The sequence below is a fragment of the Rhinolophus sinicus genome, linkage group LG03 (genome assembly GCF_036562045.2).
Source record: "Rhinolophus sinicus isolate RSC01 linkage group LG03, ASM3656204v1, whole genome shotgun sequence".
NCBI classification, from domain to species: Eukaryota; Metazoa; Chordata; class Mammalia; order Chiroptera; family Rhinolophidae; genus Rhinolophus; species Rhinolophus sinicus.
In genome coordinates this window covers 184,415,826-184,443,531 of record NC_133753.1, presented here as the reverse complement: position 1 = coordinate 184,443,531, position 27,706 = coordinate 184,415,826, and the positions used below count along the sequence as shown (strand labels likewise).

Here is a 27,706-nt window from a genome sequence, read left to right as displayed (position 1 = left end):
TCATGTTAAGTGAAGTAAGTCAGAAAAAGTAGAAAATCATATGACTTCACTTATATATGGGATATAAAACTGAAAGCAATAAACAAACAAGTGAAAACTCATAGACACAGGCAACAGTTTAGTGGTTACCATGGAGTAAGTGGGGGAAGGAGGTGGCAGAAGAGGGAAAAGGGGGTCAAATATATGATGATAGAAGGAGAACTGACTCTGAGTGATGTGTACATAATGTGACTCATAGATGATGTATTATAGAAATGTACACTTGAAACCTGTATAATTTTATTAACTAATGTCACCCCAATAAATTTAATTTAAAAAGGAAGCTAGATGATGATCATTTTCAACTTTTCTGAAGGTCAAAGTGACAGCCTCAAGAAGAATTTGGTTCTCATTATTAAAGGAATCAAAGGAAGTTTGAGCAATTTCATAATGTATTTGCTGTAAAAGGAACTCTAATAATAGATGAGTTATTTGAAAAGGAGGCATACTATAGTGAGGAAAAGCACAGATTTTTTAATTCAGACATACGAGTAAGTATATTTAAATTCTGCTTCTGACATTATTAGCTGGAAAACTTTGGGAAAGTTAATTATCTGTAGTCTTATGTAATACTTTCAGATTCAAGTAAAGTAATAACTGTTTGACACATTATCAAAATATATGTTATAGAATCCTTGGTTTTCAGATCCAGCCACATCAGCTGTCTACTGTCATAATATTGCTGTGTAGCAGACCATCCACAGCAAAGTCATTTTTCTCCTATGTCTACCAATGGACTGCAATTTCATTGACCAAGGATGGATGGGCTCAGCAACTCTGTTTCAGGCTCTAGTTAATTAGGTTTAGGTCACTGTAAATCTATTCATCCTGGGGACCCAGAGTGGTAAAGACAACCTGGGGCAAAATCTTTACATTCTGAGAACAGAAGAGGGCCGTACCAAATCAAAGTAGAACATTTCACATTTTTACTCTCTTCAGGACTGTCAAAAATATCTCATGGGCTGAGCAAGATATGTTACAGCCTAGCACATGAATATTATTCCATGAACTATGATTAGAACTTTGACTTGAGTAATTTACTTATGTTTTCAAACATAATGTTTATGTCTCCTAATTCTCTAATATAACTGAAAAATTTCCATACAAAGAGTTAACAGAGGCAGTCTCTGTTTTTAATATTCTCTCTCATGTTCAAATCTAATAGTAAACTCTCTTTCTTCTCATATACTTTTGTTCCATGTTTATATACACCCCTTCTTATATTTCATCTAATTATTTTCAGATTCAAAAAAAAGTGGAGATTGCTAGTGATTTTCCAAATTGCCCTTTGAATTAGATTTCACATAAAACATACTTAACTTTTATTTTTAAAATTAATCATTTTATGTTATATTAATTTAGTTTTAATGAATTCATTACAGAGGCAGTTTTTCAAATCCTTATATATTTTTCACTCATATCTAAAATATGAATGTACTTTGTATTACTGAATCACTGCTACGTAACGTGCATAATTAATGTTAAGCATTAATAACCAAAATAAACATACTAAAACCAAAAATGAAAACCATATAAGCTCCATTTCATTAATTAGCCATATCAATGGGATTTTTCTTAAACCATTTATTTTATACAATCGCTATAGTATATTTTCATTCAGTTCAGGTGTAGTTAAATGTATACTACATTCCATATTCTGTGGTTCAAAAATTCAGAGTTGACTCAGTTGCTATTGATTCTTCTTTCAAGTGCGCATAGTCTAAATTGAGAGACAAATCAATAAATCAAATATTATGTCATAAGGTGAAGGAGAGAGATATCATAGATTTCCATAAAGAAAAAGAAGACATGACCCCTCTTTTTGAAGGTAGGGAGAATTCAGGAAGGCTTTCTTAGAAAATAATTGAGTTGAGTATTCAAATATGATTGTGTATTAACAAAGGAAAATGGGAGTCAGCCTGATAAATAAAATAGAAGAAGCAAAGGAGTGTAGGTGCATGCATCCAAGTGTGTGTGTGTGTGTGTGTGTTTCAAATGAGCCTGGGATGATGGAAAACAGAAAAGGTTTGGTACTATCTTTAGGCTCTCAAACTTGACACTATCGCTGAGAGAAAGTAAAATGAGAAGCTCAAGTGACATAAGCATGGCTAATTCCTCCTGGACAGATTGTGTTAGCTATATTTCCAAGGATGAGTTATGAAAACAGAGAACCTGAAGACCACTTAAGGCACATGCTAACTTTGCAGGGAAAAGAATTAGAGATTATATGCAAACAATAGTAAATAGGAAATATCTTTGAGAGATATTTAGAATTTAACTTCTTTAGTCTTGGTGATAGATTAGGTAGGGGACTGGAGTAGAAGAAAGAGTCAAAGAGACTCCCAGTTTATAGATTTGTATAACTGGGTGGAAGATGTTATTAGTGACTGCAGTGGAAAACCGAGGAGACATAAATCGTACAAAAGGGTGGGCTTTGGCATCAGACAGAACTGGCTTCCAACCTCACCTATTCCATTTGATAGTTTTGTAAACCTGGCTTTAAATTTATCTTTCTCAGAGACTTGGCATCTTCATATATAAAATGGAAAATCTAATAGCTCAGAGTATTATTGAACCATTACTTGTGAGAATATATGTGAAATACTTAGTATAGCATCTGACATTAAGTAAACATTTATAAACATTAGCCAACATTTTTTGTAAATATTGGGAGTAAATACAAGAGTATAAGAACCACAGTTTCATTCTCACGTCTCAGTGAAATCTGAAGTTCAAAGAATTGAACAAGGCTTTAGGTGCCCATTTGGGAATAGCTAGCACACACATGTTCATTAAGATTATCAGAGTGATGATTTTTCTCAGAAGGGATGCATTGGGGTAAGGAAAGCAAAAAGGTATGTGAATTGAAGGGGTTCTCAAAGTCTCAAAGGGAAACACCCATGAAGGAAAATAAAGAAATAGGTACATAAGGGAGAGTAATTGTAAAAAATGTAATAGTGTAAAATGTAATCATAAAAAAATATTCTACATATATTTGTTACAAGGACAGAATTGAAAATAATACCTTTCCGTTCCTTTATTCTGTAATTCATGTCAATCTTTGACAAGTATGTGGTTTTGCAGGAGACCCAGGCACAATTATAGGGGGTGAGCAGCAAGCATCTCAGGTACTAATAAACGTTTTTTTATACAAATATTTTTGGCCTCAGACTTCAGAGGCCGATAAATGTACTAAGTAAATCTATGCTAACTATCCTTTCACATTTGATGAATATCTTTAGCAGCATTCAGGGTTGTTTTGTTTTGTTTGTTTGTTTTTAATTTTCAAGGTCATTGTATTTTTTTTTTAATTATCAAAAACTTTAGTTTCAAAATTCAAATTTACTCTTGAAAATATATCTGCCACACAATCTCTCTACATCTAGTAATTAATTGAGGTTTGATATGACTAATTTTCTTCTTCCTAAACTGGATGAACTACTTTTTAATGATTCCCCAACTAGATAGCTAGTGGTTTGGACTGTACTTTTAACTCTATCTAGAATCAAGATATAATACATCACCAAGTCAAGGACTGTAGCTAATAGAATCAATGTAACAGGATCCAGAGTATTTTCTATGTTCCTGACAGTGTCACAATGTACTGAGCCAATGGGACACTAACTAAAGAGGAGTGCAGAGAAAACAAAGATAAAACTGCATACACCATAATCTCTTCAGACCAGAGCACAGAGCTTGCCACATAGTTGAGACTCAATGAAAAGCCCTGCATGCCACAGATGGGTGAGATCATAGAACAGGTTCAAAATGCAAACTATGCAAAATGGGTGATGTGAAAGTTATATCACAATTAACAACGATAAATCCTCTCCTTGTTAAACAATTGATACCAGTACCTAATTACAAATTGCATAGCAAAATAGTTTCACTTAATTATCAAGAACTTGCAAAAGTCAGATTTGGTATATATGTGGAAATAATGTTATTCCAGAAAACACAAGAATAGTAGATGAGAGGATCCCAGGTTTAATTTATACAAAATGTTTAAGGATTTGAAATGCTCTCTGTAGGAATAATTCAATCTTTCAGGGACATACACTTGCCAAGATTTGTTTCTTCTTCTTGGTAATAGTTATAATACATAATGTTTCAATGACCATTTGATGAAATAAAGACATATTATGATGCACTGAAATTCCATCATTACTTTCGAAAAATTACTCTTTTATTGACCAAATAGTCAATGCTGTAATACCTGGTTATTTTCATTAATCAAATAAAGGCATCAGAAAGTAAAGTTGCACTGAAAACAACCTCTCCATATAAGACACACACTCAACCTCTTTGGTTTGGTTTTGACCCAAAGGATATGACTCTCCATTAACTCAGCACTCAATGTTTCTCCACGAGATGTGTTGGCCAGCATGACTTTCGGATACAGATACTTTAGTTGACAATCTTTGACCTTCAACTACTGAACACAAAGTATTTTTGCTGTGTCTGTTGCATTTTTAATTGTGAAATTCTTCATTCATTATTTAAACTTCCTTATGTTTTGGAATAGGTCAGTGGTCAACAGCGGTATCATTTCTACTGTGCCAGTTAGGGAAGAGGGGAACAGACATAAATGGCGTTTTTCAGGTCCTCTACATTTGAAAGCCAGAGTGGTGATTTTCAGAGAGCGCAATGGGAAAATAAAATAAATGACTAATTTATAATAACTACAAGGAAGATCAGGAAAAAAAAAAAATGATAGGATGTTTACTGAGAAAATGCAAGTACTTAATTAATTTGACCTGCAAACTAACAAACATGTTGCCAAATAGAACTCTCCTAGGTATCTGGTAATTAAGTATGTGCATTGTAATGAGCACATTTATTACAAAAACGATGTACTCTTTCATCATGTTTTAAAAACAGGTGTAGTTTTAAAGCTTCCTTTACAGATCTTATGCTCTTTCAATACAAAGCCATGATAAGTTAGTTCAACACGGCCCTCTATACAGGAGGTAATATTCATTTTGTAGAAATTGCATAGTAGAACAAATACTCTGGAGGCTAATTAATTTATTACAATATGTTATGGATACAGTAAGGAAATACAATCATTTTCAACCATTTATCAGCTATTACTAGCAAGTATTCTAAATGATATTTTTATATACCGGTAGTATGTTTTTTACATCTATAAAGAATGAGCCATTTCCCATATACTAGGGAAGGGAAGAATGTTATGATGGATGAAATATGTCCATCTTGTTCATCATTTTATTTGCAATGTAGAATGAGTGACTGGAAAATACTGGGTTCTTAATAAATAAGGAATAATTGTATAAGAAAAAAACAAAACACAGTTTATTAAGTTATGTGAGTAAAACAATAGAGTAGGTCTATAAATAAGAACAAGAGACATGCTGAAACAATGAAGATAAACGGGGACAAATGCTTTCAAGGGAAATTTAAAAATAGGTGGGGTTTTAAATAAGATATGAAGATATCACACTCCTTGAAAGATAGTATTGTTCCTTGTGTGGAGAAATGTCTTAAAGGAATCAAGTTTAACTGGGATGATAATATTATAATAGGAGAAACAATTATCCTGGTCATGGAGGTCTCAGAACACTTTATTTCAAAAGAAAAATCCAGAAGTAAGAACAGGAGGGAGGGAGAAAGAGAAAGATGGAAGGCAAAGAAGGAGGGAGGGAAGGAGGGATAAAGGAAAGAATGACTCTATGGCATATAAGCTTAACATCAGCAAATGAACAAACATTTAATGTGCTCATAAAATAAAGAGCTGCACAATCTTGTTATCAAATTTGCATTTCTATTTAGCAAAACAGTGCGATGAAAAGGGATTTTGAAGCTTTCTCCTGCAAGAATTTGTTAGTCCTCTGTTAAAATGCACAATTCGTTTAGAGGAACAATGTGAATCTAATTATCATATCATTACCATTCCTATATCCCAACCCATACTCTATTCACAGGAAATATACTTAATTTTTGCTTTTTCAGGACCAAAACTCTCAGGCCTGTTATATCATCTAGTCCTTGAGTGGGGAAAATATTCTGGTAATGTAAAGCAATCAAGTGATTAATAGATTTATAAATTATTAAAAGCTAGCATGTCCTAAAAGAACAATCACAGATGGGAAACAACATTAAAAATGCATTAATATTTCAAATACATTGTACTACTTACTTGGGGAGTTAAATATTATTGGACTATGCCTCCACTGTTATGAGTGGAAATATAACTAAACATTCCTTTGTTCTTTGAATTAGGTCTAGATCAAGGAGAATAATCTTACTGATAAGGTGATGGGCTTATTCTGGGATGAGTCATTAGTTGTCATAATCTCTCTGTGAATCTAACAATTTTCCAAGACATCATTTCACCAATAACCAATTTCTGGCAAAGGGGTTGTACTTGTTTGTACTCACTGTAGACTCTTCCACTAACAAACTATAGTCCCACCTTCCTTTCCTCTATATTTACTTATTTCTCATTATTCTCATACGAAGTCATCTGTAGATCTGGGAAAATCTCTAGGGCAGCTGTCTCACTGAAAAGGCTCATTAGTTCACTTTTGAATCAGGATATGCTTCCCTAATTGCTGGTTGACATGGCAGTGGAAGAAGGATTAAAGAGGAAAAAAAGCAGAAATCAACTTCTATAGAAAAGCGATAGTTATCGTAGGCCAAGTGTTATTTGGTAAACTAAGTCTAAAGGCCACCTAATGCCACCTAAACTACAGTAGGTCCTCAAACACAATCATTTCATTCAAACTTGTTTTGTTATAATGATGATGATAAGGAAAAAAAGAAAAAGAAATTGATTCTAGACAGGGCCACTGTCTGTGAGGAGTTTGCATGTTCTCCCATATTTGCCTGGGTTTTCTCCAGTTTCCTCCCATGTCCCAAAGATGTGCACATGAGGTGAATCGGCACGTCTAACTTGTACCAATCTGAATGGGTGTGGGTGTGCATGGCCCTGAGATAGAGGGTTCCACCCTGTCCCCTGAGCTGCCAGGAAATACTCAGGCCAACTGAGACCCTGAACTGGAATAACTAGATTTGAAAATAATGACCTTACTTACTTTTATTCATCTTTTTTAAATGTATGTAAACTCATCACTCTTTAATATTAAAAGTGTTTTGGGTCTTTATTTAGAAGTTTGATGTTGTTTTGGGGATCAGAAATATGCCATAGGGACTTAACTCTTGTTTTTATCAATTAGCCTATGGGGAAATTGATTTTATGGTATGTCATTTTGCCTGCTTGCAGTTTCCAAGAACCTATAGATGAGGTTAAGTGAGGACTTACTGTACAATCTTTCTTTATTCTCAGCAAGAAGGGCTCAGTTGTTGGTCAACTGTAGCAATGTCTGCATAGGAAGTATATTATTCTTTCCTTCAAAAGAAGGTACAGAACAATGCTTTGTGTAACAGAAAAGTTCAAATGTAACAAGAATAATTAGACCAGGAAAAGATGTTCTATCTAAAGAAACCCATTACATGAGCTAAGCAGAAAAAAGCCTTATACCTCCAGAGGGGCTTTTTTTTTTTTTTTTTTTTTTTTCACCAAACCCTCCCTATGCAATGGAAACAATTTGATTCAAGTGAATTAACTGTAAACACCACTGCATAGTATCACACAAATGGCCAACAGGTACATGAAAAGGTACTTAACAGCTCAGCATCACTAATCACCAAGAAGATGCAAATCAAAACCATCAACAAAATGAAAAGATGACATACTGAATGGAAGAAGATATCTGTCAATGATACATCTGATAAGGGATTAATATACAAAAAATATAAGGAACTTTTTCAACTTAACATACACAAAAAGTGTGATTAAAAAATAGGCAGAGGTCCCAAATAGACATTTCTCCAAAGAGGGCATGCAGATGGGCAACTGACACATGAAAAGATGTTCAATGTCACTAATCATCAGGGAAATGCAAACTCAAACCACAATGAGATATCAGCTCACATCTGTCAGAATGGCTATCATTAAAAAAAAAAAAAAAAAACCAGCCTCAACAAATAGCAAGTGCTGGAGAGGATGTAGAGAAAAGGGAATCCTGTGCACTGTTGATGGGACTGTGAATTGATGCAGTCACTATGGAAAATAGTATGAAGGTTCCTCAAAAAATTGAAAATAGAACTACCTCCTGATCCAGCAATTCCACCTCTGGGTATTTATCCAAATAAAAGGAAAACATTTACTCGAAAACATATCTGCACCCCCATGGGCACTGCAGCATTATTAATAGCCAAAACATGGAAGCAACCAAAACGTCCATTAACACATGATTGGATAGAGGAAATGCAATATATATATATATATATATATATATATATATATATATATATATATATGCGCACACACACACAATGGAATATTATTCAGCCATAAAAAGAAGGAAATTCTGCCATTTACAACAGCATTGATGGATCTTGAGGGCATTATGCTAAGTGATATAAGTCAGACAGAGAAAGTCAAACACTGAATGATATAATCTATGCGTGGAATCTTAAAAAAAAAAAAAAGACTCATTGATACAGAGAACAGATTGGTGGTTGCCAGAGGCAGTGGGGTGGGAGCGTAGGTGGAATGTACAAAAATAGTCAAAATGTACAAACCTCGAGTTATAAGATAAATAAATCCTGGGGATCTAATGCACAGCATGGTGACTACAGATAATAATATTGGACTATACGACTATACATTTGAAAGTTACTAAGAGAGTAATTCTTAAAAGTTTTCATCAAAGGAAAAAATTGTAATTATGTGCGGTGATGAATGGTAACTAAACTAAATGTGGTGATCATTTCATAATATATACCTATATCAAAGCATTATGTTGTACTCCTAAAATTAATACAATGTTACAAGTCAATTATATATAAATTTTTAAAAATTTAAAAAAAGATAGCTATGTATACAAAAACAATTGTGAGAATTTATTTTAGGCTCAGGTGATTATTCAAAGACATAGTATAGAAACTTCTTGGTTCTCTGCTACAAAACTGCCACAATTCTGGATGTTCTAGAAACTATGAGTAAACCATATAACTAACATGTTACCCCCACAATGCACACCATGACTAATTCCAGCCTTTTCATGTGAACTTCAAAATGGTGACAAATCCAGAACTGCTGCTCTAATTAATTTTCTTAAGATCCTTATTTGAACTTCTTGAGCTCCAAGTCATTTAATGGAATATATGGATTAAAGGCTAAAGAAGAATGTGTATAAAGTACCATACACACAAGTTGTTGTTTACATTGCTATATACACAATGCATAGAACAGAGTCTGGCATATATTAAATCACTAAATACATGTTTACTAAATGAAAAAATATGATCTTGGGGCATCAGATTCAATATAAAATAATCCCAAATACATGAGGAAAAAATTTCAAAATTTCAAGGATGTTATTAGGCTTTCCAGACTGCTGCCATATGTCAGATAAAGATTTTGGATTACACATAAATATGTGAGAACACCAATAGGTTGTTGACATTTTAGTCATGTAAAAATATGTCTTTTATTATGAAGCGAGAAGTGAAAGATCACATCTCATATGTTTCCATGTACAATCTGCATAAATTGTAGTGTTGAACATTTTATTACATATTGCTTTTCATTATTGCTTAATGTATCCTAGACCACAGAGTAAAAACAGTATGATTCAATATAATAAGCTAATAAACATTAAATATAATTTATATGGATACCACACTTAGATATTGCACCATAGGGGTATTATGTTAGTTGGAAGCCTAATTTTGCTATTTCCTTTATGTGGAAGTTAAACATAGTTTAAAGATGTGTTTTTGGATGCCAGAGTAATGAGGAATAGACCTGTCACACCATGCTTTATCAGCTTAGTGAAGCTGGGAATATGGTTCATAGGTTCCCCTTCCAGATGGTTGCTGATGAGAATTGACCAGAAGTACAATTTGGAAGACAGAGGTGAAGGAGCAACCATTATTCTCAAAGACCATTGTGGACAGATATGTGATGGACATACCCAGAGCTGGTCTCCGCTCTGCTGCATTCCTCCATTTGCTCACTAGTGATTGCTGGCCACAATGATGCACAGCGGCCTCAGGGCCACCCACCCCTATTTTGTCGGCTCCAGATGGACAGAGGCAACTGCTCAGCTGAGGCAAGAGGTTCCTGTAGACTTGTGCATGAGCACCCCACCATAACCCACCACCATGGTGGCCATGCATGTTTGGATTCCCAGATATCCTCTCCAGCTATGGCTGTTCCACCTCCCCCAACAGCTGCTGTCAGAATGCCTACAGGCTTCTTCCCTCTGATCCTCACTTGGCTCCTTCCAGACTGTCAATTCCCCAACTCACCCTCAACTGGGTAAATTCATTCTAAATATGAATTTCTGTTCTCATGAAATTTAGAAGTCGGCTCTGCTTCTATGACTGAAGCCTAATTAATACACTGATTCCACAGTTAATTTTATCAATAATGAAACAATAGTAACAACACCTTTCATTAAAGTGGTGCTATAGACTGAACACTTGTATCCTTCAATATCCATGTGTTGCAGTCCTAACCCCCATGTGATAGTATTCAGGGGGAGGCCCTTTGGGGGGTAAACATGTCATGAAAGTAGAGTCTGCAAGAATAGGATTAGTGCTCTTATAAAGGAGATCCCAGAGATCTCTCTCTCCCCTTCCACCATGTGAGGGCAGCAAGAAGACCCAGGTGTAGCCCTTGCCAGACATTGAATCTGCTAGCACCTTGATTTTGTATTTCCTAGCCTCTAGAACTGTTAGAAATAGCATATATAGAAGTGATTTTCAATTCTTATAAATGAATATAATGGTTATACTTTGTAAACATCATCTAAAATGTCCTTCTCTCTGTTTCTCCCTTTCTCCCCTTCTTTATCTTTCTCTGGATGTTTATACGTATATGTTTATGTTTCTATTTCTAGTTTATACTTCACATGACTTACACTGCTGGGAACTTACAAATTCCAAATTGCTGTAATTAACCTTAGTAACAAACACACAGACACATAATTAGACACTTGTTTGCACATATGATCTCACATATATGCACTCCCACACTTTCACCTTGATTTATAAATGGCCAGACACTTAAGAATATAAACTGTAAAGTATATGAATACTAGACGCAAAAAAAGCAGCAGGTAGAGGTAAGTTTTACCTTGTTTGTCCTCCACTATCATTGAAATGGATTTTCAAAAACAATCAGGTTAGAACTCTGATTTAAATTCATCAAGTGCTATTGAAACCACAAAATGACAGTCACACACAAACCAGAAAAAAGTAAGCACTGTAGATGTTTTGTTTTACAGTCCTAAAATGCAACCACATTTCTATCATCATGAAAAAATATATAAGATGATTTGCATTTTTTCCTTTAAAAAAGTGTATGTGTGTTTTCATGCTAATGTATGCTGATGTGTGCTTATAACACACAAAAGTCATATAAGAAATCTGGAGTAGTGTGTGTGTGTGTGTGTGTGTGTGTGTGTGTGTGTGTTTGTGTGTGTGTACCTATATCTAATATACAGATAATTTACAAATATATAGCAAATGTTTACCTGTGCTAGATATTAGTCTTATCTTCTGAGATCTATCAGCACACAAGATGTAAAGATCCTAGTTCTCCAAGCGTTTACATCCCAGGAAGAAGAGGTAGAAATAAATAATAAGCATAATATGGAAAAAGAAATGTAAAACAGGATAAAGGGGGTTGCGTTGCCTGTGGGATTTTTGTGCAATTTGCCCTATTAAATAGAGTGATGAGGACAGACCTCATAGACAAGGGGGGCTTGAACAAAGATACTTGAAGGCAGCTAGCCAATTAAGTGTCTGGTGAGCAGTATTCTAGTCAGAGAGAATGGCTAGCAAAGCTTGGGAGTAAGTGTCCTTAAGTTCTAGGAGAAGCAAGAAGTTATGAGAGCAGAATGGGGGAGGGGGGGAGAATAGATCAGAAATAAAATGAGGGGGCAGAGATCATACAGACCCTCAGCATTTCCTCAGATGTAAATGAGGACCCACTTGGTGGTTTTGAACAGGGAGGTTCCGTAATCTAGCATGTTTCCCAAGGATGATCCCTGCAGGTGAGGGTAACTCTGTAGGGCTAGAAGAAAGTACATGAGTTGGGGGGCTAATGCAGCAATCCAGGTAAGCAATTATTACTAAACTCACGGTAAAAACAGTGAAAGTGCTGAGATGTGGTAAGATTCGACATACATTTTGGAAGTAGAGCCAGCAGGGTTTCCTGGCAGATTAAACCTGCAGTGTGAGAGAAATAGAGGATGTAAGAGAGTTTGAGAATATTTGCTTGAGTCATTAAAAGGATGGAATTTATCAACAGACATGGTAAAATCTGAAAGTGGAATATATTTGTGAGGGGTGACCAAGAGTTCATTTTGGACATGAGAATTTCAGGTATCTATTATGTATCCAAGTGTGTCACATGCCAAGAGAGCAGTTGGGTATAGGAGATTAGATTTAGGGAAATCTGAGCTGGAGATACATATTTGGGCGTTTTCAACATATGGTGTTTAAAACTATAAACTTGGATTACATCACTGTATGTGTGGGTGTAGACAGAAAGGGGGAAAAAACAAAGCTGCTTCAATATTAAGGCAAGAAAACAAGAGACCAGCAAATAAACCTGAGAAGAGATTGCTAGTGAGGTAAATGTAAAACCAAAGCTGTGTAAACACCTGAGAATTCAAGGAGAAAATAATGTGTTAAGGAGAAAGAAATTTTAACTGGATAAAATACTTTTTTAAATGAATTGAAGACAGAGAATAGTCTCCTATAGTCACATGCATTTGTCAGTTGGTGGAAAGTTTCTGTAAGAATACATAGGAAACTGCTGTTGTGAGCAGATATCTCTGGGAAGTGGGAAAACAAGTAAATAGGAAGGGAGATGAAGATTTCAGTTTAACACATCCAATAATAATGGATTTTCTTTGCCATAAGCATGTGTTATACTTTTAATAAAATATGAAAATACACTTAAACACGAAAAATAATCATCATGTAGGTGACAAAATGTATCAGATGACAACTAATGAAAACAGGTTATATTTGAAAAGGAAAAAAAAAAAAGATCCTGGAACTGAAATGGAATCCCAGACTCTGTTAGTCATTACACAGATTACATGTTTCCTCTAGATGACTTCTTTTAAAACGTAAACATGTCACCTGAAATGGATCACGAAAGTGTTTTAAATGGCAGATGGCTAACATTATTAAATTTGCATAGGCCACTAAGAAAACGCTGTAAGCAACATAAGGGAAAAATGAACTTTCTGTTGACTCTGTGAACCTAGATATAACAGATAGGTTGCAGAGCTCAGGCGGTAGGAGGGAGCTGTATGATCCAGTCAGGATGTCCATAAAAGACATGGCCCATAAGAGTTTTTCACAAGGGGATACTAAAATGCCATTGGCCATTAGGGAGGCTGAGAATAGTTAGAGACCAGAACTACAGTAAAGTAAATCACCTGGAATCAAGTATTAACCCATGAGCCATTGACTTTGCAGCCCAAGTGTACATGGTAAGGCAGGAATAAGGCAAAATATCTCTTCAGTAATAAGGGACAAGTTTGCCTCGAACTAAAGATGAAAGTCCATAATAAAATTGAAAGTGTTAAACTACCTGGATTTTTTAGCATGGGGCCAGAGATAAAGTTGGAAATGTTTTAAGAAAAATACAGGATAAGGAATAAAGACTATGATAGGTCTTGATATTTTTGTAATTAGTCATCAAAAATATTCAAACTGATTTCTGTCATGGTAAAATCTCCTAGTAACAAGCCAAAGGGAAAGTACGGAAATGCTTTCCTACATTTTGTAACTATTGTTACTTTCCTTTAATTTCTATCAGAGAAAGACAGGTACATGCTTTGTTTGCTTTTATAGAGAGAGTTTTGGCTCTACTTTTTCAGCTTAAAATTATCTCCTTACTTTCATGGCATTTGATACTTTCTTTGGCATTAAAGAATGGAAGAGTAAATGCATTTACAAAAATTGGTTAAGTAACCATTAATGAAAATATGTTGGCTCTGTGTTTAAGTTATTAATCACAGCTTTGTGACTGGGAAGCAAAATATAATAATTTTTCAGGGTAATTCTCTCTGAGTCCACAATACCGGGGATTTTTTTCTCAAGTCTATTGTAGAAACACTCATAATTTACCAGTTCTCCATGGTGACATGGACTAATGGACCATCTTTAAATAAATTCACTTAGAGATTCAGAATATGGCACAATGCTCTCTTTTTCTGTAATGCTGTAAAATTAGCATCGAACACAGAAAACTTCACCATTCTTCACCTCCCTCATGGTTGTCATCTCTGCACTGTAAATCACCACGAAAGAATAAATGAAGTTGTTTAACTCTTGTCATTCATATTTCATAGCTTTCTCTATAGTGTAGAAGAAGTATTTCATTTTTAGGAAGGATTAATGCCAAAAGTGTTTATTGCCCTGTACCAGAAACGTTTAGCTAGCTTAGGGATACTACTGAAGAATTTGCTTTTAATATGTGTGTGTGTGTGTGTGAGTGTGTGTGTGTGTGCATGCACACCCATGGCAATAAACATGAAATGTGATAGCATCACAAAAATGCTTTGAAAAGCATTTAAAATATATTTCCAGTGTATTTTCCTTAATTTTCAAGATTTCTTAGCACAGACATATGCCTCTAAAGGGACTATAGGTTTAATGAGAAAACAAAACATGTAAAGGAAGTATGTAAAGGAAGTAATCACCACATTGGAATCATAAAATAGATTTTTGTCTTCTTGATACATCTATAACTGATGTAACATTGTTCAAAATTGTGTACTGATTCAGTGTTCACGAGTCTTGGCTGTGTGTATGCATGTTTGTGTGTGTTTCTGTCTATATGCATAAAGGAATAAGGGTAGATTTTAAATTGAAATATAATTTTGAGTATGCTGAATTATGCAAACGTGTCAATGGATTTTCTATCTTTCATCAGGAAAAAGAGAGAGAGTCAGTCTGCCTTTCTGTTTTTCAAGATACCCAGATGAACATAAGCAGCAGATATTCTCATGAGGAAATTTACCCTTAGCAGAAATTTCATATTCTTGGAAAAATAATTATTTTCATGCAGTTATCAGGCATAAAGCTTAATGAACTTGTACACTAAGGTGTCTTGTAATGATTTGGAAATCTACAGGAACAAGGGAAGGGGCCTGACTCATTATTTGGATGGGGATAACATGACTCCCATGAATGTTAGCGGATAATGGCCAACTCAGCTCACTGCAAATCAAACAGCGCCATGATCCATCATTAACCTAAGTGAGCCATCGCTTTATTGAAGTAAGCCCTCCAAATGAATAGGTCACAGCCTGTTTAAAAGCTCAGAGATCTGTTAGTGTCCCAAGGACTTAGAGTCTATTAGATCCAATAGCCTGAGCAGTGATAAAATTGCAGGCACTTTGGATAGCTAAGCTGCTTTAGTGTGTATATATAAATATTTTAAAGAATATTCTTTGAAATTTGGTTTAAACATGGCACACTGCATTTGTGACATTATTCTGCATAAATGTGCATATGTGTCAAGTTGAAAGAAAAAGACTCTGTAGAGAAATACTCAACCAGAGGAAATAAGTTTCCACTCTACCCTGACTTTCATAATGCAATTAACTCCATTAGAGAGTGGAATTTTGAACACTGTTCAAATTAAGTCAGTGCAGTTAGCAGCAACAGCAATTCAGGAAGAATTAGCAATGCCCCTCTGAAGAGAGCTACTGAATTAAACCTTGGAGGGTTTTTAAGATTAAGCCATTTAATTGTTACTTTAGGAGCTCTGGACATTGCACAGAAAGGAGTCCAGGTGTTAATAGTGATTCTCTTCTGTTCTCTTCAGATAACAAAACTGATTCTCAGAGCCAATTAAGACAAATCTTTAAAGACCTTCTTCCTCCTTTTCAGTGTATCCTGAGAGGCTTATTTTAATTGTCGACCATGAGGAAATCGGGACATTATATACGGTGAGAGAGTACTGAATTTTGAGTTTAACAGGTAACTACCACTCATCTAAATTATTCTGTCTCAACTTTAAAACCATTTTTTTTTTGTAGGCTGACACATTGTATTCTTTGTATTCCCTTAATCATTTTAACAGGAGAATACTGTTTCAGTACCCAATAGTAATACAAATGGCATGACTAATTAATGATTATTACATTTAGGGCCAAGTTATATGCATGACTATATTACCATAAAAAGTCGTATAATTCACGAGTATGTCTTACACGCCTCCCTAAAGATAACTGCTCTTAACATATCATGTAAGTTGTTCAAACTCCTTTTACGTGCATCTGTATATTTAAGGGAGTACATGCCCATTCCATTCTTTCATTCATTCATTTATTCATTCACCAAATAAACACTCATCGAGGACTGCTATATACCAGGCACTATTGTAGGGCTTCCCTCGTGGGGTTTGCAGTTTATGTTGGAAGACAGACAATACAATGCAGCATCACATAAGCTAAAGCAGGTTCCATTAGGAGAAAATGAAACATGGATAAAGGTCAAGATAACTCTTCTGGGAGGATGTGCTACTCACACACAGTAGTTAGGAAATATAGCTCTGAAGTAATAATATTTAAACCAAGAAGTACCGGGGGAAGGTCAGTGAGGGTTAAGTCCCTGTGGCATGAACGAACTTGGCATAATGAGGAAAAAAAAAGTACCAGTTAGTCCAGATACTGACTTTAAACCATGAAAAGTACTGGAAGATCTGCATCTGGATGATACACAATGAACTGGGGGACGGGGTAGATAAAAGTAGAAGAAAGACCAGTTTGGAGACTAACAATAGCGGTTGGATCAAAGGTACCTATGGTGGCGAGAAGTGATTGGATTAAAGATATATTTAGACAATAAAGCCACGAAGCCAGTAGATTCAATACTGATTGTGGGGAGAAGGGAGGAAAGCAAGGCCTCAGAGCTTGCTCTAAATTCTTAAGAAGTTAAACAATTATATAATTTACTGAATGAAAAAGATTAGGAAAATGATATTTAGGTTGTGGGGAGGAAGGGCAGAAACGAAGAGCGTGGTTCCGACCAAATGGTGTTTAAAATGATTATTACATCTTGTTATGAACTGAATGGTGCCAAAATTCAGAGGCCACGTATGTTGAAGTACTTACACTAAACGTGATGGCATTTGGAGACGGGGCCTTTAGAAGGTAATTATGTTAGATGAGGTCATGAGGATGGGGCTCTCATGAGGACATCTGTGCTCTTAGGAGAAGAGACAGCAGAGAGCTCACTCAGCCTCCCTCTGTGCCTGAGCACCAAGAGGAAGGCGTATGACCACACAGGGAGAAAACAGTTGACGACAAGCCAGGAAGAACGTTCTCCCCAGGAGCCACGTCAGCTGGCACCTACATCTTGAATTTCCCAACCTCCAGAATTCTGAGAAAATAAATATGTGGTTCGAGCCACTCAGTCTTGTTCTAGCAACTCGGGCAGACAAATACAGATGTGCAAGTGGAGACACCGAGGAGGCATTATAACATTGGAGTCTGATGCTCAGCACAGGGATTGGAGACAAAGGTACAGGTTTGGAAAGAGAGATTCAGATGGCATTTAATCCCCTGGTACTGAACGGAAATACCTCTTCAGAAATTTCTATATTGAGAGGTGAGTAGGGCCTAAGGGGTCCCAGGATACCCTGTTTCTATTTATACGTCTAAACTCATAGAGCTCAGCGAAGGAGAATGAGAATCAGCAGTCAGTGACAGAAGAATAAAAACAGAAGATACTGACAAGCACAAGAAAAAACATATTTTTGCAGAAAATAATCCAGTGTTGGAATTGCTGGATTTTGAATTTTGATGGATATTACCAGATTCCCCTCCAAAACGATTCCACACGTGCAACCCACACAAAACCATATGATATGGGCCTGTGCTTTTGTTGTGTGATTGTGTATTTTGACTTAAATTTTTATTTTGAAAAAGTAACACGTGTTTGACAATATTGCTATTTGGAGTATGGGAAAACTACAGGGCGGGGGCAGATCACACACCATATATTTTCATCTATACCCATGTTTTTCTCACCACTGGTATTATATAATCATAGTAATATAAAATCCATTGTTAAATAAACATGTGAAATACTGAGATTTGAATCTATTTTGGACTCATATCTTTTTAATACTGCTGTTAAAATTTATATAATGTGTATTCAGTATTTATAGGAATGTGCTGTGCATGTTACATTATTTCACTCAACTCTAATTCTGGTTGCCACAATTCCCGTTCTAGTTCATATTGGACTTCTTTCTATTCTAGGATCTTATAATAGTGACCTTTGTCTAGTAGACAATATAGCACAGATATTGGACACTGATTAAGATAACTTTATGTCTCACTGGTGAACATCCTCTACTTCAGAAAATTATTTGGTGTTTCCCATTCTTGCTTAAGTAAATATATATATAACATAAAACTTTGCCAAGAGCTTACTTTTTATTTTTTATTTTTACTCACTATCCTATTGTTAGTAATAAATAAAAGCCTTGCTTTTAAGTCTTCCAGAAATCATATCCCTTAGAATAATGGCTAAATTTCATGGAAATAAATATTGACTCATAAAGTTGTAGGAGTATATTTTGTATATATTGTTATTTGCTTGTTACTTCAAACAGTCCTGTGTTCTTTCCTCAGAGATAGTTTTAATTGAATCATAACATTTATTGCTAATGATAGCACCCCAGCATTTCTTTTTTTCATGGACTGAGTCTATTAATATTAATTTCCTCTAATTCTCAACAATTTTCAGGCATTTGGATCTCTTTCAATTACACATTAAAGTATTACTTTGGTTAAATTAACTAACATCACATTTTGGTTGATTATTTCCTAACAATCTTTTTGGCATTTAAGATATTTTAGTAAATGTTGCAATGTCAGCTAAGATTATTTGATATTTGGCTTTTGACTATTGCACTTGCATTATTAAAAATAATGACACGTCCTAATTGTATCTTCCACCTCTGCCCTGGATAAATTTTCATCTTCTCTTTGTTGGTCTGCAAACTCAGGAGCTTCCCTAGTTTAATCTGAAACTGGCCTCTGTCCACAGAAGGCAAGGAGAGACCGAAGAAAGAGGCAGGCCACTCCAACCTGTCTTGGGTAGCTGCAAATGAGTAGATATTGACATTCACCTGGATTTTAAAAGTTTACAGAAAGGTCTTAATGGGGTTCAGTCACATATGCAGTCTAAATGGTCTCTACAATGTATTACTCTCTCAAGGCTGTGTACTTGAAACTGCTTCTAGTGTGGGAATGGTGAAAGGAACATACAATCCAAGGACAGGGAAAGGGGAGAGGAACCTACAATTGCTCAGGACCCGCTCGAGGGTCAACCAGCAGTCACACCCTCTTGATGACCTCCTTCAACACTCTAAGATATTGATTATCATTAATTTTCCTTTCACTTTCTAATGATTTCCATCACATCTATTCACATGCTCAAGTCTTAAAAAAAAAAAAAAAAAAAGAAAAGAAAAAAGAAAATCCCACAAACTTCCATGGACTCTAAACTAGCTCTCTAGCTCCATTCTGTTATCCTCTTTACTTGACTCTAAACCTTTTGAAATGTGGTGGTGAAAGTTGCATCATAATCTAAACTTCACTGATTCTTAAAACTATGAGAAACGTCTCTTTCTGTCTATTGAAAACATTCTTGCCAAAAGTAATTTCTTATATATATATATATGACCTGAGGACCACTTTCACCCTAGCATGACAAGTAAATTCCAGCACATAACAAATCCTGACCAACCCATGTTTCCTCTAACCCAGTCGGCCAGCTCTGGCTGCATTTAATCTCTATAAATCTAGCTTGCTATAGTCATGGAAATGTGAAAGGAGAAAGACTTGACCATCAGTGAGGGCTCTCTATGGGGTAATATTATACTAAACCCAAAGAAGAAACCAAGGACCAAAAAGTTAAGTGATTTGTCCCAAAGTGCCCATAGAATAATTCTCAACCTTTGTATTCAAACTATTGTCTGACTCCCAAGTTTGATTTTCCCACATCATAATGCAGACAATGAATTAGGACTCTCATCTTTGTATGGACAGACACATGTTTTCTATGTTATAATAATTTTCCAACAAATAGGCATTCTAGAAACCATTGATTATATGGTATACTTAAGGTGTAATCAATCATGTTTGTAATTAGAATCCTGCTTTGTGGGTAAGTCTATATTCACAACCTATGCCCTAATGTTTAACTACTTCTTTAGTACTTGGAACTAAGTATGCATCATGCAGCCACTTAAATGTATTGATTTAGGAGTTTATATGTAAGTCCTGTATTCCTCTAATGAGTATCAGTGCACACATTAAAATGTCACCTTCTCTCATATGAATCTTCATATATATATATTACAAATAAGTTTACATTATTTTCATTACACATCCCTTATTTTCAAGATAATATAAATCCATTTATAGCATAATGACTTAGATATTCACAGAGCAAATGTTATGAAAGAAAACCATAACCCTTTAGTGAAAAAGATGACTAAAGCATACTGCAGATTTAATTTATCCCTTAGAACCATGAACTGCAATATGATAGAGTGATACAAACCTGAATGAAGCTAAATTTATAAAAATAGTAAACATGGGCCATGCTTTCAATAGCTTAACAGGTGCTTATTAAGTGTTAATTAATAACTGAATAAATGAATTCTTAGTATATTTATCCATAATCTCACAGAAGGTAGAATAACATTATATGAAGTTCATCTGTTATTTGATTTTTCAATAGTTATAACTTTATCTTAGTCTTTTCCAAAAATTTTACATACTCCATATTATTAGTTATTATGTGATGCTTTAAAATAACTGAGTAACCACTATTGATATTCAACACAGGCACATTATTCAAATTCACACACGCATGCATGCACATAAAATATTTTTTCTTGAAGTTTGGTGATGATGTATCACCCTTTTAGCATAGTAATTCAGAAAAAAATGCTATTGCCTCAAAGACAAAAATTAAAATGCTTTTAAAATCTGTAAGAGTGCAACTTGTTCACTATCATGTATTAGTAAAGGTAATGGTAAGTTCCCAGTAAAAATCATAAATTTTTATTCCTTGAATGATTGCATGTATTTTATTTTTCTTGATATAAATTGATCCTATTCATAAAAATCAAAATCAATATTTGTTAAACAGGAAAGGTGAATTAATGTCCACCTACAGTTTAATATAAATAAAATTATGAATTGGTGCCACCTAAGCAAAATATTTATTGATGTAGTAACAGAAACATGGTAATGCAGGACATACTTACTTTAAAAACAGCTATAATTTGTTAAAAGACTAAAAGAATAGTATCTTACCTTAAATAAGACATCTGTAATCACACTTTTCCTCTGAAAGTCTGAAGACATTTACAACAGAGTCCACTAGCAGGTCATTTTAGTACAGAGATCCTTAGATTTGATATTTTTACATGAAAACTTGTCTCACTTCTGAAGAGAACAATCTCTCTATGCATCTTCCTACCATAATTTTTAGATAGATTTAATGGAATGATGTCTAAACAGCATAGGTGTGAAAACACAGTAATAGTTCACATTTGATGTAAGAACAGTTTAAGCGGATGATTTCCAGTTCTATTTCATTAACCAGAGTGATTTGATGTGAATCACAGTGCATTTTTAAAAGGTAGAAGTGACAGATATTCTTATCAACTACTCAATGATAAATGATTGATTTCATCCAATATCACAGACGATTACATCAAATACATTCTGCCAAAATACCAGATGCAAAAGATGCTCAATTTAAGGAAATCAGTTTTGTGCTCTATCCTTAAAGGGTGCAGTCATATTGAGGTGTAAGAATGTCAGGTGAAGCATTAACAGGGATTTTTTTTCCCCATAAACTATGTAAGCACTGTTTTTCCTGTGATAAGAACATAATATGTATCACCCCACACAGGGAACAAATGACATGCTCTCTCCCATCATAATTCAGCTCTCTTTTTTGTGGGAATTATCTAAAATGATCACATCACTTAGCAGATCAGAGGAAGGAACAAGGTCCAGTAGGAAAACAGATTCTTGGCTTGAAAACTTCCCCCTACTGCTTGAAAATGGTACACAGCAGTAGAAGTTAAGAATCCAGCAACTGGAGATTTGCTGAGCACAATAGAAAAGAAAATGAGATTTTTTTTTTCTTTCTTTATGGGACTGAGGCTTCACATTGGTAGGATTAAACTTGGAAGTTAGCCTTCGCAGTAAGAGCTATTAATACTGTAAGGGGAAAATAAATCTTGGAATTTGATTTTCAAGTTAATGTGAAACCTGTTTTCATTCCAATAGTTTCTGTAGCAGGTGGAGGAACAGTCACTAGATCTTGTTATTGAACATGCTGATGTGCCCCTTAGTTACATTAGTTAAGCAGGAAGCTCCTACTTTGTGCATAGTTACACTCTTGAGCATTCCAAAACAATTTGTCAGTCACCTGCTGATGGCTTAGGAAGACTGATTATCTGCCTCTCAATTCTGAAGAGACCTTCTATTGAAATCATGGAAATATTTATAATACAAACCAATTTGGTTAAATTCCTTTCTAGAAATAATAACAAAAACATATGAAGTAAAATTATTCTCAAATTGTTTAAGATAGTATTTTAATGAATAAATGATGCCAGTGAATGATGAGGTTCAATATTCCTGGACAGCTGTGTGTCTGGATACTGTTTTATAAATCTTGAAACTAATCAGGTGTGCTGAAAAGATTAAGTAAACTAGAACCTCCTTGGCATGGTTGGATTTTTATGTTTTGGTGATGCATAGTGTAATTTAAAACTGTAAACGCATTTTCAGAACCTACTCTATTTAATTTCCCCCCCCTACAGTCTGTATGTAAGGTAATTTTCTAGCTGAGCAGTTTGTGAATGAGCCTCAAAATACCTGGTGAGAAATTGAGACTCATGAAATGGTCACAGAATCTGCCAAAAAGTGTGTCAGTCCCTTCTCCACAAAAGGCAGAGAAATATATCTATGAGATACATCAAGCTCCCTGAACCACAGAGGTTCTGAAGTCACTGATTCCCATGTAGAAATAAACAACGTTTTAAAAGAAGAAAACATAACATGCTGAAAGTCTCTTTGAAAAATGACTTGTTACTATGTTCTATATTGCACACATTTCTTACTTTTTAAATACACCACGGAGCGATTAATACTCTTAAGATAATTTTGAAATGCATATTATATAACCCACAGCAGCTCTGGTAATGTGTCTCTTCCACTTTTCCCAAATTAGTTTTGTGGTAGGAAACTCAGAGCGCTGTATACTGAAAGACTAGCTATTAAAGCATTTAAATTGTTTCCCAGTTGTGTTTTTTCAGTAAGAGTGAAGTTTTAAAATGTACATGTCTTAATAAAAACCAGCGGAGAAGAGGCTGAAGGTCTTGTACTTTAACAAAAATCAGCAGAGACAGGTATTTACAGAAGCTGTTTGAAAAAGAGCATTAAATATTATGTCGTAAAAAATGGATATCAATAAAGCCATTTATAAAATAACTAGTTGAACCCCAAGCACGCCTAATTACTTTCATTTGAAAATCTAGCCATGCTAAAGAAGGTACATTGGTGATTAAGATCTTTCTTTCCCTCCCCTTTTAATTTAGCCTCTCGCTCTGAACTAGAGACTTGTTTAGTTAGAACTTAACGGAAGTTTCCCAAAGAAAAACCACGCACCGGTTCCTAATTCAGATGCCAGCTCTGTATGCAGCCTCATTCAGCTTCTGACTACGCCAGGAAACACTTTATTAATCATGTATGAATTTCGGTGCGTGCACCCTGCGGCGATCAAACACGATGCAACCCCAATCATATAAAGAAGCCTCCTAACCTGATGGCAGCGGCGGCAGCGGCGGGAGCAGCAGCAGAAACAGCAGCAGCGGCAGCAGGATGCAACAACGCAGCCTTGCACTGAAGGTGAGACCCTTCTCTCTCGTTCTCTCTCTCGCTCTCTCTCCTGGTTTTTTTTCTTTTTTTTTTTTCTCCCCCCTCTCTTTTAAATCACTGTAGCAACAAATTGTCTTGCATGTTGTCCCCTATCATTCGCAGAAGGTTCTCCCAGCTGGGCAGCCAGCAGACACCACTTTCTTCCTGGAAGAGGCTGCCTGTCTTCTCAGAAACGCCTGGACCCCTCTCTGTGGCTCCCTCCACATTTACCCTTCAGATCAATAATGCTCTCGGAGCCGCTGGAGCGCAACTGCAGCGGCGAGCGGCCAGCCAATGGGGGCCGAGGATTCCCCCAGTCATCTCCCCGCCCTCAAAACAAAACACAGCGTGCCTTTGACACATCGCGGAGTTGTGAAAAGTCATAGCACCCCATATTTGAAATGTGTCTTGTTTGTTCTTTTTCCCCCCTAGCGTTCATTGTACAACGCTTGGAATGTGTGGAAGAGCTCCATAGCTATAGGCGAGGGTGAAGAAGGTTCTGCTGATAAACTGAGAGCATCTGGGTTCGTTTTCAGCGGAGGCTCTGGTGTTGAAATTCTTGAGGACTTGAAAAATCAGAGAAGGATCAGACGGGAAGCCAGAGGCTTGGATTCTAGTCCTCACTCCACTACGTAGCTTGATTGTTTTATTTTGTGGGACAGGGAAAAGAAAAGTCGATTTTACCTGGAAGTTGTCTCACTTTCTAAACGTTATCTGAACAAGAATCAACTGCTGATTGGTAATAATAACCTTATCGAAGCACTTTCTACTAATTCATTTACCTGTTTCTATGCTGACTGACCTTGATCCAGATTAGGTGAGGAACCAAATAGTGTACAGACTATATTAAATTAATCTAATTCATTCAATTTGGGTATATGTTGTGAGAGTTTTGTATTAACATTAATTTCTCTTAGTGAAGGAATTTGTTAGTGATTACTTGCAACTTTATAGAACATTATAGTAATTTTTAATTTTATAATAGAGTAATTCTATTGATAATAATACCATTACCTCCAAAATCACAAACTACAATGTGTGCTTTATCCACGATGATCTTTCTTTATGTAAGTGTTGATTCACAATCTTCAAAGTTCCCCTGGGAGAAATTAGAAACTGGTCCCATATATGGAGGACAAGGGGACTTAAGAGGCAGCTCTCCAGATGGGTAGATGGCAGGTTTAATCATCCAGGGAATTTACAACAAACAAGGCTAGTTTAGGAATCTCTGCACCTGCCCACCACATTTTAAGAGTTTAAATAGGGGCCTCACTGTGTTCCGTCACTACACAGTCCTGATGGTCTCAGCAACACCTTTCTCAACGCTGCTTTCTTGAAAATGGCTCCCAAGATGAGGAGTGTGGGCAGAATGCACTGTCCAAGCACACAGCAAGGGTGAGGAGCCTCTGATTTTGTGCGTGCTGCTTTGGTCTACTAGTGGTTGTGTCCTCTCAGTGACCTCCAGCAATTTCACCGCTGATGTATTGAATAAAAATTTACTTAAACAAGTTCATCAGGAATCATTTATTTTTCTCTCCAAGAATCTAAGTCACTTTATCACTTATGTGTCAAGAATGCAGCAATTATTTAAGATGATCATTTAATCTAAGTATGTTAAACATCTCTCTCTCTCTCTCTCTCTCTCTCTCTATATATATATATATATATATATATATATATATGATAGCTTGAACAACTGCACAAATAAGAATGTCTTTTCAATGTCACTGTTGAATAAAGAATAAAATTAATGTGTCTTCCTGCTCTTTCTGTTCCACTGAAGTAATACAAATGGGTTGATGCATTTGGTGTAGCCAAGCTTTGTGTGTCGTGACAAGTTGATACAGCTTGGGGACACTTTACTAACAAAACAATTTTTTCACATGTCCATCATGTGAGGGAGGCATAGAAGAGTGTAATATTTACGGTGTTGTATGCTGTGTCACTATAAAAAAGGGAATGCTCACCTTATTGTCACTCACTCATGTACCCAATAAAATTTTACTCAGGGCGTTCACTGGCAATGAGTAATCTGGCTTTTGTGAAGAAAGGAATATGCTAATGAAATGAAAACCATAACCATTGTTTATGTCTGCATTTTATAATAAAGGGCCCTCATTTATTTGAATTTGTTTATTGATCACAAATAACAAGTTTTGAATGCAGAACATTGTGTTCTATCGGGCAATGGTTTTCAGTGTGTGGTCTCCAGACAGAAGCAAAGGCATCACCTGGGAACTTATTGAAAAGGTAAATGCTCAAGTCCTTCCCGAGTCCTACAGAATCAGAAATTCTAAGAGTGGTGTCCGGAAATCTATTGTATTGCTGCTTCAGGTAATTCCAATGCACACTCAAGTTTGAGAGTCATTGTTCTAAGAAAGGGGTCTGTAAACTGCTCTAGTAGACCATCTACCTACTTTTGTAAGTAAAATTTTACTGGAGCACTGTCACACCTATTATTTCCATATTTTCTGTGACTGCTTTTGCACCACAATTTCAGAGTTGAGTTGTTGTCACAGGGACCTATGACTTAAAGCCTAAAATGATTATTATCTGTCCCTTTAAGAAATATCTGTCAACCACTGCCTAGGGCATTATAGGATGTGTTTGATAATTAGTACAGATGATAAGTGTTGAGAAAGATAATAACATTTGAAGATGGGTGGATGCATATAGATAAATGAAATCAATAGAATTTGAAACATTGAAAATGATGATGTGGTATATTACATCTGTCGTGCAGGGTGCCAGATGGGGTCTCAGCTACTGCTCCCCACATAAGAACGCAGGACACGATGAGGCCAAAAAGGAACACCCACGGAGCCATAAGTAGAGGAGTCATATCACTATATTCTCACTGGTGGCATCTGCCTCTCTGCAATCCGCTCTTGCTAGCTCAGCCACCATCTTCTTGCTAGCCCCCATTTTTTCTGCTAGCATAGCCACAGCAGTTATATTAGTGGCCAATGGCTCACTGGTTACAGCTGACCGCCAACTAGCCACAGCTGATGGCCATCCAATCACAGTTGATGGCCATTTACTACCTGAGCCAACACCTTTCTATGTGAGGCTGAGAGCCTGGAAACTGCTTTCTGGGGCTCTGTCCCCACAATATCAGTACATGTTTTTTAAAGATTTTTGCTGTTCTACCCTGGGGAGTGTCATGCAAAGTGTCAGGTGGGGTCTCTGGTCCCACTCCCCACATAAGAACGCAGGACATGGGGAGGCCAAAAAGGAACAGCCATGGAGCCATAGGTAGGGGAGTCATACCACTATATTCTTGCTGGTGGCTGGGTTGGAGACACAGTAAGCAGGAGCCACACTATCTGCAACCTGCATCCACTTCTCTGACAACCAACCCCACTTGCTAGCTGCAATCTGCCATGCTAACTACAATCCGCTCTTGCTAGCTCAGCCACCATCTTCTTGCTAGCCCCTATTTTTCTGCTAGCATAGCCACAGCAGTTATATCAATGGCCAGTGGCTCACTGGTTACAGCTGATGGCCAACTAGCCACAGCTGATGGCCACTGAATCACAGTCGATGGCCATTTACTACCCGAGCCAGCACCTTTCCACGTGAGGCCGAGAGCCTGGAAACTGCACTCCTGGCTCTGTCCCCACAGGGAGGAA

The 27,706-nt window shown here is 36.1% G+C and overlaps 1 protein-coding gene across 4 annotated transcripts in view; it reads right to left on the bottom strand.

Moving 5' to 3' along the window:
- The window catches only part of CDH12 (cadherin 12), an 877,868-nt gene extending 853,666 nt beyond the window's left edge, over window positions 1–24,202 (bottom strand). For 3 of the 4 annotated variants that reach the window (XM_074329051.1, XM_074329054.1, XM_074329053.1), the window contains exon 1: window positions 23,980–24,202. The gene's annotated coding sequence lies outside the window, so the exon portion shown is untranslated. Of the gene's footprint in view, window positions 1–21,452; window positions 21,475–23,979 lie in introns of those variants that run through there. The other variant, XM_074329052.1, reaches the window with a different exon arrangement.
- Between the last annotated feature and the right edge of the window lie 3,504 nt (window positions 24,203–27,706).